We start from the raw sequence: 16,399 nt of genomic DNA on the forward strand, positions 1-16,399 counted from the left end.
AATTCTCCTTTATAAGAATAATTTTTAAGTAACATCCCAGATCTATTAAAATTCTATTAAGATTCCGCGAAAAATGTTGTTAAGTGTTTTACAACGCTACGCTTTTTCGTGCACATTTTAACGTTTAAAACTTAATATTGTTTAAACAAATACAGTGACTCCCATTAATATTGGGACACCTATTACAAAATGATTTAAAAGGAAAATGAAAACAACATACAAAAGTTTGGAATTTTTTTTTTTTTTAATAACATTAGCAACATCTGTGGAAATTATATATAAGTATAAATCGATGAAATTCCAAACTGTTAGGTAACACTTTTTGAAAAAGTGTAAAATAAGGCTCTCAAAAATATTGGGACACCAGAAGTGCTAGAGTTTAAATGTTCAATATTTAAAATCTCCTACTATTTAATAATTGGTTGGTAATAATTTAATAATTGCTTTTTGACTTAAAACAGCCCTCAAACGATCAGGCATAGGTGAAACAAGTTTTTGGTTAATTCAGGTGGTGTTTTTTTCCCATTCTTCCAGGAAACATCGTTTTAATTCATTTTTGTTAGATATTACTCGTTTGCTTAAAGCACTAGCCAACTATTGCCGTAATTGTTCAATGGGATTAGGATCTGGTGACTGCGGAGAGGTTTGGAATACTTTTCGGCAATTATATAACAGTCACTGACGTATCACCCAAGCCGTAGGTTTGGGGTCGTTATCTTGATAGAATTTAAAAGACCCTAAAATACCCAATTTTTTTCCAAATTATTTTTTAATATATTACTATAAACTATTTTGTCCAACATTCCATCAATAAACACTAATTCTCCAAATCCTGATGCGGACATCCAGCCCCAAACCAGAACTGACCCACCTCCACCCGGAGGTGGAGCTTTAAAACCCTTTAATGTTGGCTGTAAATTCTTCTTTTCGAGCTCAGCATTCGCTTTCCTCCAGCCCATAACCCATCCATCTGACTGAAAAACATTAAATTTTGATTCATCGCTAGAGTATATCATTCCAAAAGTCACTATTTCCATTAAAACATTTTTCGGCAAATTTCACTCTCTTAACACGATTTATCTTACTGACAAAAGGATTCTTCCAGGCTACTCTACCATGATAGTCGAGTTTTCTTAGCACTCTCCGAACTGTTTCTGCCCCTTTTTTGCTGTATGTGCTGTCCCAATATTAATGGGAGTCACTGTATGTAACGATCAGCATTTTATAAAGTTAAATTTTTTGCAAGAGAAACTTTATATAGTAAATGGGCATTGGATAAAATTTGTACGCTTGCACATATCTACCAGTATTACTTAGTATTTGGTATTTGGTTACTAGGCTGCACCTGGTATTTTATGATATTTTTGGTACTCGATTTTACCCAATTAACAATATATTTTAATTTCTTTATTGACTGATTTGATTCCTATATTTTTGTTTCTATAATTATATGGTCAACATAGTTTGTAAGATTGATAAGGTAATGGCTTGTCTTCCAATGCGCTGCCCGCTATTATATCCTGTTTGAATTTTTTTTTAAATTTTGGACGGAATTAGCATCCAGTCATTTCGGAATTTCACAATTTGAAAATGTCCTCCTTATTCTTTGATTTGAAATCTTTATTTAATTTGAAATTAATTTTCAAATGGTAAACGGACGTCACTAGTAATGTTAAAACCACATTCAAAACAATAATCTTTCCAGGTACATAGATAAGATAGAAAATTTGATGTGATCTTAATCAAGAATTTAGATGAGGGCTTCAAAATCTGTTGGTTCGGAAGTCCAATCTAATAAATATGTCAGAAATTATATAGTGTGCAATTTGGAAATATGCAAACTATGTTGAATCTTCAATTTTTAGTTAGTTGTAGTAGTATAAAAGTCAGTATTATGCAGTTTTTGTTTTCTAGGCCAACGAAAGAACGAGGCATTACAAAAGAAATGCATCGTATCTTGGTAATGCATATATAAATATATATGTTCTATAGAAGAGCTAAAACTTCGTAACCAAAACGTTTGTAAAGTTTAAATTGCATGCCTTGGGTCAAAATTGGGTAAACGCCACTGCTAACTATTTATAGATATAGATTACGATTATAATATAATAGATTTTATAGATAAGAAATATTTTGTTTTTAACTTGATTTCCATATAAATGTGCCAATAAATAGTTTAATTAGATGCTTCTTGATTTATTTTCACTTCAGGGATTTCGAGCCCATTCTGGATCTATCTTTAATTCAGCACAAGTCAATGAAATTTTTAATTTTGTTTTATTAACATTATAAGCCAGCCTTCGAAAGATAGTTTTAGGTAACTGCATAAAGTGTCCAGTGCTTTTTTTTGCTACGTCTCATATAATGGCGTGCTTTGTATGAAGGTTATATATTCTTTCAAAACTTTATTTTCAAAAACGCAACCAGAACATCGCAACGTTGTAGTCATTTGTATGTAACCTGCACTTTGAATAGCACACCATCTCCTATTCGTGTATTGACTTGAATAACAAACAAAGAGAAAAGAAACGATTAACAAGAAATCTTTCCATTATCAAGCTCCAGTAAAGCAGTTCTTTCACTTCAGCAACCGCAGCAATATATTCCTGCGTATTCCGCGAAGACATCAAATCTTTAGGACGTCACACTTCCCTCAAAAAGCACAAAAAAGGTTTGGTCTAACAAACAAGATCTTGTTCATTTGCATTCCAGTTCGAACATCAAGGGTGCATTTCTTGCATCGTAGCCTACCAACTCGCTTTTTTCTAACTGGCTGCGTCAAAATTAGATTTTTAAGTAGACACAACTAAGATGTTTAGTTTTAAAAAAATGTAGTACTAATGATACAACATCTTGTCATGTGCAATGTAGGATAATTGTTAATATCTAATTTTCTTACGTAAATAGTTATTTACTCTACCGGATTTACGCCTGTAAAATGAAGGTTGTAGTTACTGCATGCGTTATTGCCAGTAAGCGGTAGTCTTGCGACAATATGACTACGTGATATTAACCATTTGGAACGATTTTTCTGATTTACTAACCTTTCCTCAAGTGAGGTTGAATGCAGTCTTCCGCAAAATGCAACTTTTATGTTTCGCTGTAGATTGTGATATACGAGGTGTGGCTATTATATAACGAGACTATTGCTGTAAAACATTTTATTACAAATTTAAACATATTTAGTTATAATCACCATCAATATACACCCCTCCCTATCCCTACAACGCTCCATGCGACTTTACCATTGTTCGAAACAGTGCTGGAAGTCTTTTTTCTGTGAGCTCCTGCATGACGCGTGCCGCTTTTTCTTTCACAGCTTCGAACGGACTGAAATCGTGTTCCTTTTAATGCAGATTTGACTTTTATGGAACAGATAAAAGTTAAATGGGGCCAGGTCATGCGAATAAGGCGGATGGCCTAAAACTGGGATGTTGTACTTTTGGCTAGAAACGTCTTGACAGGCAATGCAGTGTGAGCCGGCGCCAGTTGTCTTGATGGAGAACCCCGTGACTTGTACTTCCACAAATCGGGTCGTTTTTTTCCTTACTCTTTCACGGAGTTGAGCAAGCACCTCACGGTAGTAATGTTGATTAATTATAATCGATATTTTCACCCGTTTTGGACGTGGAAAGGCGATCCGGGCGGTCATCATCTCCGACGTCTTCTCGGCCATCTTGGAAACGCTTGAACCACTCAAAAACTTGCGCACGTAATTAACATTCATTACCATAAACTTCTTTTAATAAAAGATAAGTTTCAGTAGCGGTTTTACCCAAGTTTTGATGTGAAATTTCACGACAATTCATTGCTCTACTAAATGTGTAGTATCATGTTTTCGGCAAAACGAAACTAACACCTCTTACACAAACACGTCAGGTTCCGGTCAGACAGATTTTCTCTACAAACACGTGAGACGTTGCAATCTGAAAGAGAAGGCTTTACGCTGCACAGCTGTCTGGTCGTTAAGATTTGGCGCATGCATAGTTCTTCTGTAGCAGCATCAGTCTCGTTATTTAATAGCCACACCTCGTAGGATAAGATCCTGAAAAGGATAAGGATTCTTTTCTTAGAAGAATTTTGTCCTTAAACACATATACTTGAGATTTACTTTGAGCTTTGTTGGCTAAATATTTTCGTACGCAACAACTTTGCAACAAAAAAAAGCATTCCGGCTTATGAGATCTATTTCGTTCAATAATGCAAGTACAACACAAAGAATTTTTTTGGTTCTTGTTTTTAATTTAAACTAATAATAAATAATTTAGAGTTAGGTTACAGTTTGGAAGCCATACATTGCTGAGATAGTAAACATTCCAGCACTATAAATGTTTATTCATTATTTATAAATTACTTAAAGAAGCATTAATTACTTTTTGGGTCACTCTATGCACAAGATGTTGTTCTTCATACTTGGAGTGTTTATTTAGTATATTCCCTTGCATTGTTAGAAGCAGAATATTGACGATGACACCATTTTGTCCATGACTACATTGGGAGCTAATATGTTACTGTAGGTTTTAACTAACATTTGGTTTAGACTGTTACGTATTTACCGACAGGTTAATGATCCATGTAAGTTTAGTATTAATTACAATACCTTTTACATTTAATTACATAAAAAGTTCAATCATTTTTGTTGTGTAACAGTTTGCTTTTTTTATTTTTTAAAAAATATATATTTTATGTTAAACAACTTTATTGTAGATACAGAAACTTTTAACGTTAAAAAGCAAAGTAGTTCTCAAGACTAATCAGTTATGAAACATTACATAAGAAAGTATCTAATTGTTTTCTTTGTATTCTTTTCATATTTTAGAAACTCGGACGCTGAAAGATATATATTTTAGTAGTAAACAGGTATGAACGCACATATGAAATTCAAAGTTCTATAAGTCGGCTAGGGAATCTTAACAACTGCGGATATCCTAGTCAAACAATTACAATGAAACCTCCAAAAACTGGTACAAAAACGTACTTTGGTCAGATGACGTATAGATATACGTCATTGCTGTACAAAGCTAATGTAGTAAATGTATGAATTCTGTAAACGATCTTAAAATCAGACAAGGCAACTGGTTGCCAGAAAAAATTGATGTAGTAACGGCAAATTTTTGTAAAAAAAAATCTATTTTTCCGCAACCATGTAAGAATGTTCTCATTACTCAATTAAAATCAGCTGTGTAATGCCCAACTTTACTTCACTTGTGGGGCAAAATTTCCATTAGTGTCACTTTCCTCACTAGAGAGTGGAAAAACTTTATTGTGCTTCCTTGATATAAGAAGTTTTGTTATTAAATATTTTCTGTAAAACTTTAATAAACTTATTTAAATTTATTTTATCTAAATAATTAAAAAACGAATATTAAAAAAATAAAATAAAAATTGAAAGGAATATAGAAATAAAAATAATATTTTAATAAATAATTAGATATTTTTAATTATAAAAGTTAAAAAGGTTATAGTGTTACCTTATAGAAATTTAAAATGGATTCTAGTGATTCCTGTTTAGAAAACACTCCTCCATCAATAAAAGAAACAGCAGAAAATGTAATAAGTAATTTATTACCAAAAAAATCGAAAGATCGTTATCGTTACAATAATTTTAAGAAATGGTGCACTGACAAAAAAATTAAAAACACATCAGAAAATATACTTATAGCTTACTTTCATGAAATTTCTGAATCTTATAATTCATCTACATTGTGGTCTGTACATTCCATGTTAAAAACTACCTTAAACATTAATGATAATTTAGACATAAGTCATAAATATAAAAAGCTTAAGCTGTAGGACTTGTGAGTTTTGTAGTCTGTAAAAATGAAATTTTTAATTTTTTTAGTTAATAAATCTAATGGTTGCAGAAAAAATTTAATATTTAACTCGAGTGTAAAGTATTTTCCTCGAACTCGGCAATTTGCACTTGCACTCTCCTCGCTTCGCTCGTTCGTGCGTGCAAACCCTGCCTCGTGTGAAGAAAAGTACTACTTTCCACACTTGTTAAATAAATAACTATTTTACATGGTCCCATAGGACTTCCACAATTATATAGTTCGCCTGGAGACAGGCATGAGTCAAGTGGAGATATTCAAAAGGATGTAAAATTGTTAGGTGAAAATGAAGGCACATAGATTGCACAAATTATGCTTTGACAGATTAATTATTATGGACCCAACTTTAAATAATAAATGGCAAGTTCAATTGGTTTAAACAAAATGAAGTATAAATTATCCATCATCGGCGTTGACTATCTTCAGAACTTGACCTTGAAAAAACGGATACGTATATCCGGTGCATACTCTGCAAAATTGCAGTACCTTCTTTTTTTTTACCATAACAATAAGAGAAAGTGCAAAGCCCGTACAGCGACGTAAGTTCTCGAAAGTTAACATAGTGGTAGAAAGAAAGAAAAAAAAAGTGCTGCAAAGGGATGCGTGCAACACATCACGTCTAAATTATGTTTACTAAACCGGCAGATAAGAATAGGAGTGTTTCGAAACAGATAGAAATTAGTGGTGGAGGTATTTATGGAAGATTGTGGCGGAGAAGGAGAAGGAACTGTGTAAGGAGAGACCAGAAAGTATTATCAAGCACTTTCACTAGCCAGTGTGTAAACGGAGCTTATGGAGGCATCGGCCGCGAGCAGAGCAACGCGTCCCTAGCAGTAGCCAGGCTACCTCGCTATTATAGGTTAGTACAGTGGTTCTTAACCTTTTCATAGACGCAGTACACAATTATATGTATATATTTTTCTCGCGGAACACTAACATTAAATAATTTGAAATTCGGTATTTAGCAAGGACTTAAAATTAAATTCAAATTAAAAAAAAAGGAACAATTTTTTGTTTTCGTATCTTTCCTAAGTTTCTAAATTTCAATACAGTTAAAATTGAAATTTCGCGGAACACTTGGACCATATTCGCGGAACACCGGTAAAGAACCACTGCTTTATATCTTCTAAAATTATAGATCTATGCACAAAATAACTATAGCTTATAATTGAGAAAAACGAAGTGTACAAGAGAACAAAATTTCATACGAATACGTGGTTCACAGTAGGAGATATAGAACGGCCATAATTTTACAGAATTTCATGACCCAAAAAATTTTCAACCCTTTATATCTTCTACATTTATAGATCTGTGCACAAAATAACTATAGCTCATAATTGAGAAAAACAAAGTGTACAAGAGAACAAAATTTCATACGAATACGTGGTTCACAGTGGGAGATATAGAACGGCCATAATTTTACAGAATTTCATGACCCAAAAAATTTTCAACCCTTTATATCTTCTACATTTATAGATCTGTGCACCAAATAACTATAGCTTATAATTGAGAAAAACAAAGTGTACAAGAGAACAAAATTTCATACGAATACGTGGTTCACAGTGGGAGATATAGAACGGCCATAATTTTACAGAATTTCATGACCCAAAAAATTTTCAACCCTTTATATCGTCTACATTTATAGTTCTATGCACAAAATAACTATAGCTTACAATTGAGAAAAACAAAGTGTACAAGAGAACAAAATTTCGTACGAATACGTGGTTCACAGTGGGAGATATAGAACGGCCATAATTTTACAGAATTTCATGACCCAAAAAATTTTCAACCCTTTATATCTTCTACATTTATAGATATGTGCACAAAATAACTATGGCTTATAATTCAGAAAAACAAAGTGTACAAGAGAACAAAATTTTATACGAATACGAGGTTTACAGTGAGAGATATAGAACGGCCATAATTTTACAGAATTTCATGACCCAAAAAATTTTCAACCCTTTATATCGTCTACATTTATAGTTCTATGCACAAAATAACTATAGCTTATAATTGACAAAAACAAAGTGTACAAGAGAACAAAATTTCGTACGAATACGTGGTTCACACTGGGGGATATAGAACGGCCATAATTTTACAGAATTTCATGACCCAAAAAATTTTCAACCTTTTATATCTTCTACATTTATAGATATGTGCACAAAATAACTATGGCTTATAATTCAGAAAAACAAAGTGTACAAGAGAACAAAATTTTATACGAATACGAGGTTTACAGTGAGAGATATAGAACGGCCATAATTTTACAGAATTTCATGACCCAAAAAATTTTCAACCCTTTATATCTTCTACATTTATAGATCTGTGCACAAAATAACTATAGCTTATAATTGACAAAAACAAAGTGTACAAGAGAACAAAATTTCGTACGAATACGTGGTTCACAGTGGGAGATATAGAACGGCCATAATTTTACAGAATTTCATGACCCAAAAAATTTTCAACCCTTTATATCTTCTACATTTATAGATCTGGGCACCAAATAACTATAGCTTATAATTGAGAAAAACGAAGTGTACAAGAGAACAAAATTTCATACGAATACGTGGTTCACAGTGGGAGATATAGAACGGCCATAATTTTACAGAATTTCATGACCCAAAAAATTTTCAACCCTTAATATCTTCTACATTTATAGATCTGTGCACCAAATAACTATAGCTTATAATTGAGAAAAACGAACTGTACAAGAGAACAAAATTTCATACGAATACGTGGTTCACAGTGGGAGATATAGAATGGCCATAATTTTACAGAATTTCATGACCCAAAAAATTTTCAACCCTTAATATCTTCTACATTTATAGATCTGTGCACAAAATAACTATAGCTTGTAATTGAGAAAAACAAAGTGTACAAGTGAACAAAATTTTATACGAATACGAGGTTTACAGTGAGAGATATAGAATGGCCATAATTTTACAGAATTTCATGACCCAAAAAATTTTCAACCCTTTATATCTTCTACATTTATAGATCTGTGCACAAAATAACTATAGCTTATAATTGACAAAAACAATGTGTACAAGAGAACAAAATTTCATACGAATACGTGGTTCACAGTGGGAGATATAGAACGGCCATAATTTTACAGAATTTCATGACCCAAAAAATTTTCAACCCTTTATATCGTCTACATTTATAGTTCTATGCACAAAATAACTATAGCTTACAATTGAGAAAAACAAAGTGTACAAGAGAACAAAATTTCGTACGAATACGTGGTTCACAGTGGGAGATATAGAACGGCCATAATTTTACAGAATTTCATGACCCAAAAAATGTTCAACCCTTTATATCTTCTACATTTATAGATCTGTGCACAAAATAAGTATAGCTTATAATTGAGAAAAACAAAGTGTACAAAAGAACAAAATTTCATACGAATACGTGGTTCACAGTGGGAGATATAGAACGGCCATAATTTTACAGAATTTCATGACCCAAAAAATTTTCAACCCTTAATATCTTCTACATTTATAGATCTGTGCACAAAATAACTATAGCTTATAATTGAGAAAAACAAAGTGTACAAGAGAACAAAATTTCATACAAATACGTGGTTCACAGTGGGAGATATGGAACGGCCATAATTTTACAGAATTTCATGACCCAAAAAATTTTCAATCCTTTATATCTTCTACATTTATAGTTCCATGCACAAAATAACTATAGCTTATAATTGAGAAAAACAAAGTGTACAAGAGAACAAAATTTCGTACGAATACGTGGTTCACAGTAGGAGATATAGAATGGCCATAATTTTACAGAATTTCATGACCCAAAAAAATTTCAACACTTTATATCTTCTACATTTATAGATATGTGCACAAAATAACTATGGCTTATAATTCAGAAAAACAAAGTGTACAAGAGAACAAAATTTTATACGAATACGAGGTTTACAGTGAGAGATATAGAACGGCCATAATTTTACAGAATTTCATGACCCAAAAAATTTTCAACCCTTTATATCTTCTACATTTATAGATCTGTGCACCAAATAACTATAGCTTATAATTGAAAAAAACAAAGTGTACAAGAGAACAAAATTTCATACGAATACGTGGTTCACAGTGGGAGTTATAGAACGGCAACAATTTTACAGAATTTCATGACCCAAAAAATTTTCAACCCTTTATATCTTCTACATTTATAGATCTGTGCACAAAATAACTATGGCTTATAATTTAGAAAAACAAAGTGTACAAGAGAACAAAATTTTATACGAATACGAGGTTTACAGTGAGAGATATAGAATGGCCACAATTTTACAGAATTTCATGACCCAAAAAATTTTCAACCCTTTATATCTTCTACATTTATAGATCTGTGCACAAAATAACTATAGCTTATAATTGAGAAAAACAAAGTGTACAAGAGAACAAAATTTTATACGAATACGTGGTTCACAGTGGGAGATATAGAACGGCCATAATTTTACAGAATTTCATGACCCAAAAAATGTTCAACCCTTTATATCTTCTACATTTATAGATCTGTGCACAAAATAAGTATAGCTTATAATTGAGAAAAACAAAGTGTACAAAAGAACAAAATTTCATACGAATACGTGGTTCACAGTGGGAGATATAGAACGGCCATAATTTTACAGAATTTCATGACCCAAAAAATTTTCAACCCTTTAAATCTTCTACATTTATAGATCTGTGCACAAAGTAACTATAGCTTATAATTGAGAAAAACAAAATGTACAAGAGAACAAAATTTTATACGAATACGAGGTTTACAGTGGGAGATATAGAACGGCCATAATTTTACAGAATTTCATGACCCAAAAAATTTTCAACCCTTTATATCTTCTACATTTATAGATCTGTGCACAAAATAACTATGGCTTATAATTCAGAAAAACAAAGTGTACAAGAGAACAAAATTTTATACGAATACGAGGTTTACAGTGAGAGATATAGAATGGCCACAATTTTACAGAATTTCATGACCCAAAAAATTTTCAACCCTTTATATCTTCTACATTTATAGATCTGTGCACAAAATAACTATAGCTTATAATTGAGAAAAACAAAATGTACAAGAGAACAAAATTTTATACGAATACGAGGTTTACAGTGGGAGATATAGAACGGCCATAATTTTACAGAATTTCATGACCCAAAAAATTTTCAACCCTTTATATCTTCTACATTTATAGATCTGTGCACAAAATAACTATGGCTTATAATTCAGAAAAACAAAGTGTACAAGAGAACAAAATTTTATACGAATACGAGGTTTACAGTGAGAGATATAGAATGGCCACAATTTTACAGAATTTCATGACCCAAAAAATTTTCAACCCTTTATATCTTCTACATTTATAGATCTGTGCACAAAATAACTATAGTTTATAATTGAGAAAAACAAAATGTACAAGAGAACAAAATTTTATACGAATACGAGGTTTACAGTGGGAGATATAGAACGGCCATAATTTTACAGAATTTCATGACCCAAAAAATTTTCAACCCTTTATATCTTCTACATTTATAGATCTGTGCACAAAATAACTATGGCTTATAATTTAGAAAAACAAAGTGTACAAGAGAACAAAATTTTATACGAATACGAGGTTTACAGTGAGAGATATAGAATGGCCACAATTTTACAGAATTTCATGACCCAAAAAATTTTCAACCCTTTATATCTTCTACATTTATAGATCTGTGCACAAAATAACTATAGCTTATAATTGAGAAAAACAAAGTGTACAAGAGAACAAAATTTTATACGAATACGTGGTTCACAGTGGGAGATATAGAACGGCCACAATTTTACGGAATTTCATGGCCCAAAAAATTTTCAACCCTTTATATCTTCTACATTTATAGATCTGTGCACAAAATAACTATAGCTTATAATTGAGAAAAACAAAGTGTACAAGAGAACAAAATTTCATACGAATACGTGTTTCACAGTGGGAGATATAGAACGGCCATAGTTTTACAGAATTTCATGACCCAAAAAATTTTCAACCCTTTATATCTTCTACATTTATAGATCTGTGCACAAAATGTTCATGTTTAATGTTTTTAACAAAATTAGTCAATTAGAATAGTTAAGTATTGAGTAAGAAAATATTTTGCGTTAGTTCTGTCAACTATAGGAATACTATAGCCATTAAGGTTTCTCAATACGAAATTTCAACAATGACCTTGTTGCTTGCCCTCCTATCCGTGGCTTCATCTTTCTGAAGGCCATGGTCCAAAACATGACCGTCCTTATGCGCTTTTCTTTATTATCATTTCATTTCATTTATTTTTGCTTGTACACATACAAATGCAATAGCCATGACACGTAACAGTTGGGTTACATCATATACAGTGTTTTTTTTGAATGACTGCGTTATAAAAAAAATATAAACATTGATATAAAGTGAACTATAAACAACTAATTCTATTGATAATATTGAATTGAACTAATAGGTGCATCAGTTCAAGAATTATTAGTGCACTAGTTTGCGTTATTGACTTCCTTAATGCAATCATAACAATTGGTTATAAGAATTTCTTTTTAAACTGTCACAAATATTTGCTTGCACTTACGCTGCTCCATCAAGGGAAGGTTTTAAGGTAGATTTCCAGAGATTCCCTGAGTACGTGTTTTTTTTTAAAAAAAAAAAAACTGGTCTGTGTGTGGTTTATACTTACCGTAACTCAAAAAACGAAAATTTGATTTTTCGTTAGATGCCAACAGAAGATGCAGCTAACTCAGTTTATATTTTAAAGATTTTCTTAAAATTTAATACAATATTTGAAAATATGTACTAAATTTAAATTATAATTATTCTTTTAACCAATTCCGATTAGGATACTTTTGTTAGTGTAAATGGGGCAGATTCGCTGAAATGTGCGATATTTCTGTAAGGGACTTATATCTCTTATGTATTGTTCCAGAAGGTTAAATGTACGAGTATATAGTGTAGTCAATTTAAATGTTTGGAATGTTCGATATTTGAGTGTCCGCCCGGTTGAGGGTATCTAAGGGTTGAATAAATTATTATTTTATGCTTTGTAGTTTTGTTGTTATCTCCCATTTGTTTATTTTCATTTTTTTCATATTTTACAATAGTAATAATCCAGTTTAAAAGGCGCCACCGGGTAGCCGAGCGGTTAGAGGCGAGACCTGTAAAGCTAATATGTATTGTTGGTTAGTGGGTTCGATTCCCCGGTCTTAGGCCTTGGATTTTATTTAATTGTTAATATAAGAAATTTACAGTAAAGTATGTTTTGCCATCCACGACACCTAATTTGGTAGTTGTACGTAAAGCCTGCCTGAAAAAATAGGCAATTACTTCACTTTAATCCAGTTTAAAGAGGATTTTTCCACCGGAAGTGAGTCTTCATTCAATGGCTAGTTCACTTTCTCCGACTTGGCTCCTAGGCTATTCTGAAAAACTTTGTATTGGTTAGGTCAGGCTTCTCTGTAAAGGCTAAATTTCAGTGTAATGTACAGTTTTACAAACTATAATTATGGTTAGAATTATTATGACTCAAATGTTTCGAGAATGAGTTAGAACCTTGAGAATAGCGGTAAGAGAAAGTCTTTTGAGTGTTAATACTAAATTTAGGTAAAGCCTATTTTTTTTTTGAGGCGGGGCTTAACGTTCAACTACCAATTAGGTGTCGGTGGGCGGAAGCTCATACTCATAAACAATTTTTTTTTAAGCAAATAAAAAGTAGTCATACGCGTGATTCGAACTGGGCACCTCCCAATTACAAAGCCACACTCATGACCAGTAGACCAACACCCGCCCCTCTAAATATCATATATATTACTCGGATTTCATTTTACCACAGCCTCGTCGCAGGTTAAGTGAATAACCTCTTTGTTTCTTTACTGATTTCCGCTAAAGTCTGTACCTTTACTTTCCCTTCTTGCTATAGAGCCATCTTGATTATTACATGATTTATGTTTTTAAATTAATTTTAAGGTTAGGGGTAATTTTATAATTACAAATTATTGCATTAAGGGCAAGTTGTGGGAATGTGTAAACCAGTTACTTGCTAATTTAAAAAAAAAAAACTATTTCATAATAACAATACTTACGCATGTAAGCATCCGCTTGCAATATTTGGAAATATGTAAAAATTTGCGGGTTTTTTTCCAAATCTTTAAACGTTTCATTGATCATGAGGAAATTTTGGTTATTATTTGCCTCGGATGGCTGAGTTTGTAGAATCGTATACGCTCGAATCACCAACCAACAATACGATTGCCTCGTATGCTACTGTATGTCATTTCCAATTTTGGTCTTGCGATTTTAAAATGCGCCTTGACTTCTTGACAATCTGCGCAGTTTATTGTGGGCTCAAAACTTTCAAGCAGTAATCGGCATAAGAGTGGAGAAAATATAAATGTTGTTCGTATACGTTGGAATTCCGTTTATTCCTATAGCACGCTAATTCAAAATTATTTAACTAAAAGAAAAGCTGCATTATGTAATGTAGTAAAATCGCTTTTTAAAAAAACTTATCAAGCCTATTTAATCCTTGAAAAGAAGTTGAGCCACAGATTATAAGTAAAGTAATGCCTATTTTTATAGGCGGGCTTTACGTCCAACTACCAAATTAGGTGTCCTGGACGGAGGCGACTAGTATCCAAACTTAATAATTAAATTCTCATATTAAAATAAATAAAATCCAAGGCCTATACCGGGAGGAATCGAATCCAGTACTACAACAACTTCATAGCTTTGCGGGCCCCGCCTCTAAAACCGCTCGGTTACCGTGGCGTCTCACTCACTATAATAAAGTGAATGTAAACATCAGTCTTACTGGATTAGTTTTAAGCCCGGTAATAATGTTTTTAAGTTAAAACGAAATATAACCGAAATAGGCTTAAGCGCCTCATGAACTGCTTCATAAGATTTATTTTCAGCATTTCCAGAGACTCTCGCATTTCGCACTGCTACGATGAGTTGAAGTGGCTTTTTCCTGTCTATCGCCGCCAATATTTTTTGGCTTCTTTCCTTTTTCAAGTCATCCAGTCTCAAAGGCCTTCCTATATTTTTCAACTCCTTAAGTTTAAATTAAATCCTCCATCCATTCCCGTAACACTAGATCTCGCTCATCTGATCTTTATATTCCCTCTCACCGTACCTCATCCTTTGACAAGTCCTTCCTCATACGTGCTACCTCTCTCTGGAACTCCTTGCCTTCATCTGTCCGCCATGCTCCTACCCTATCTATCTTTAAATCCCGTCTATTCAATTATCTCCTCTCTATCCAGCTTCCTCCCAAATTGTAATTGTTTTAATTTATTTCCTTAATTTCTGCTGTTTTATTATTTTATTTTTACTTTCATTTTCACTTATTATATTTTCACTTTTGTAAATACTTATTTATTTATTTATTTTCTGTTTAATCACAGGCCAAACTATTAAGGCCTCTATTTGTTCCTGTATTTATTCTTAGGGGACAATTGTCCCAGAATAATAAATTTCTTTTCTATTCTATTCTATTCTATTTAAATTAGCAAAAGATGTTTCAGTAGAGAACTGACATTACATAAGTATGGCTCCAAAAAATGAATTGGTTTTATAATTACATCATGTAAGCACATTCACTTAAAATAAATTATTAGAAAAAAAAATATATTAACCTGCGAAGCGGCACAATTACTTATTATATACATTAAGTTGTGCTATGTAGTTGTAAATAATTTTTTTTTTAAAACGAAATTGCTAGTTGAAAAAGTTAATGGGACATTACAAGATTGCTAACTATAAGTTCCTGGTTACATCGGCGCGTCTGTCTTAAAGTCGGTTTATCCAATTTGAAAGTGTTGCGCTTCTAACCCAGTTTTATATATAGAATTATTGAATAATGGAATATTACAAACTTAGAAGAAAATTTCTTTCAGGTTGCAAATCTAATAATAAAATTATACCTATAAATTACCTAAGGTATTACTTTCTCTTTGTTAATATCAAAATAAAAAGTGTTTTGAAACGCATTCAAAACTTTTACTCACTGCGTGTTAAAGATCTCACTAGGAATTGTAAGTATTATAGGCTTAAATATTATTTAATGTTATAGACAGAACATTTTGAAAAGCAGCTCAACGTAGCATCCATTCAAAACCACACTGTTCTTTCATAAAATTTTCAACAAGCACTAAGCCTTGAAAATTGTCCTTATACCCAAGGTTCGAAAATTTGACAAAAGCATAGCACTAGGTGCGGATTAAAAGAAAGCAAATTAGACCAATATATTACGGAATTCGGAACGTTTTTTATTCAAGTGCGTAAGGTTGATAAATATAACTTAAAAGGTATATCAATCAATTGTTACGCACGTGCGTAACTTTCGCCTCAAACGACCACACACACATACCCATCCTCGTCGCCAATTGATTTGTTCTGATGACTGACATTTTTTAAACTATTCCTTTCATTTACTATTTCATCAACGTCACCCTAAACTATGCTACTTAAGGGCTTAAAGGAACTGGGCGAAGGTAACTAACTAAACTGCCCTATAACCACTCAAGAAAGTATTTATTTTCTATTGAAGCTAAAGAGATTT

The 16,399-nt window shown here is 32.3% G+C and overlaps 2 protein-coding genes across 3 annotated transcripts in view; one reads left to right on the forward strand and one right to left on the reverse strand.

The window, feature by feature from the left end:
- Flo2 (flotillin-2) overlaps nt 1–16,399 on the reverse strand; it is a 166,015-nt gene that overhangs the window by 28,115 nt on the left and 121,501 nt on the right. The window lies entirely within an intron of this gene.
- LOC141461843 (glucose dehydrogenase [FAD, quinone]-like) overlaps nt 6,569–16,399 on the forward strand; it is a 30,397-nt gene continuing 20,566 nt past the window's right edge. Inside the window, exon 1 of the mRNA XM_074143233.1 lies at nt 6,569–6,690. The gene's annotated coding sequence lies outside the window, so the exon portion shown is untranslated. The remainder of the gene's footprint in view (nt 6,691–16,399) is intronic.

This window comes from Rhodnius prolixus, unplaced genomic scaffold, assembly GCF_049639745.1.
Source record: "Rhodnius prolixus isolate KJV_2025 unplaced genomic scaffold, Rpr scaffold_12, whole genome shotgun sequence".
NCBI lineage: Eukaryota > Metazoa > Arthropoda > Insecta > Hemiptera > Reduviidae > Rhodnius > Rhodnius prolixus.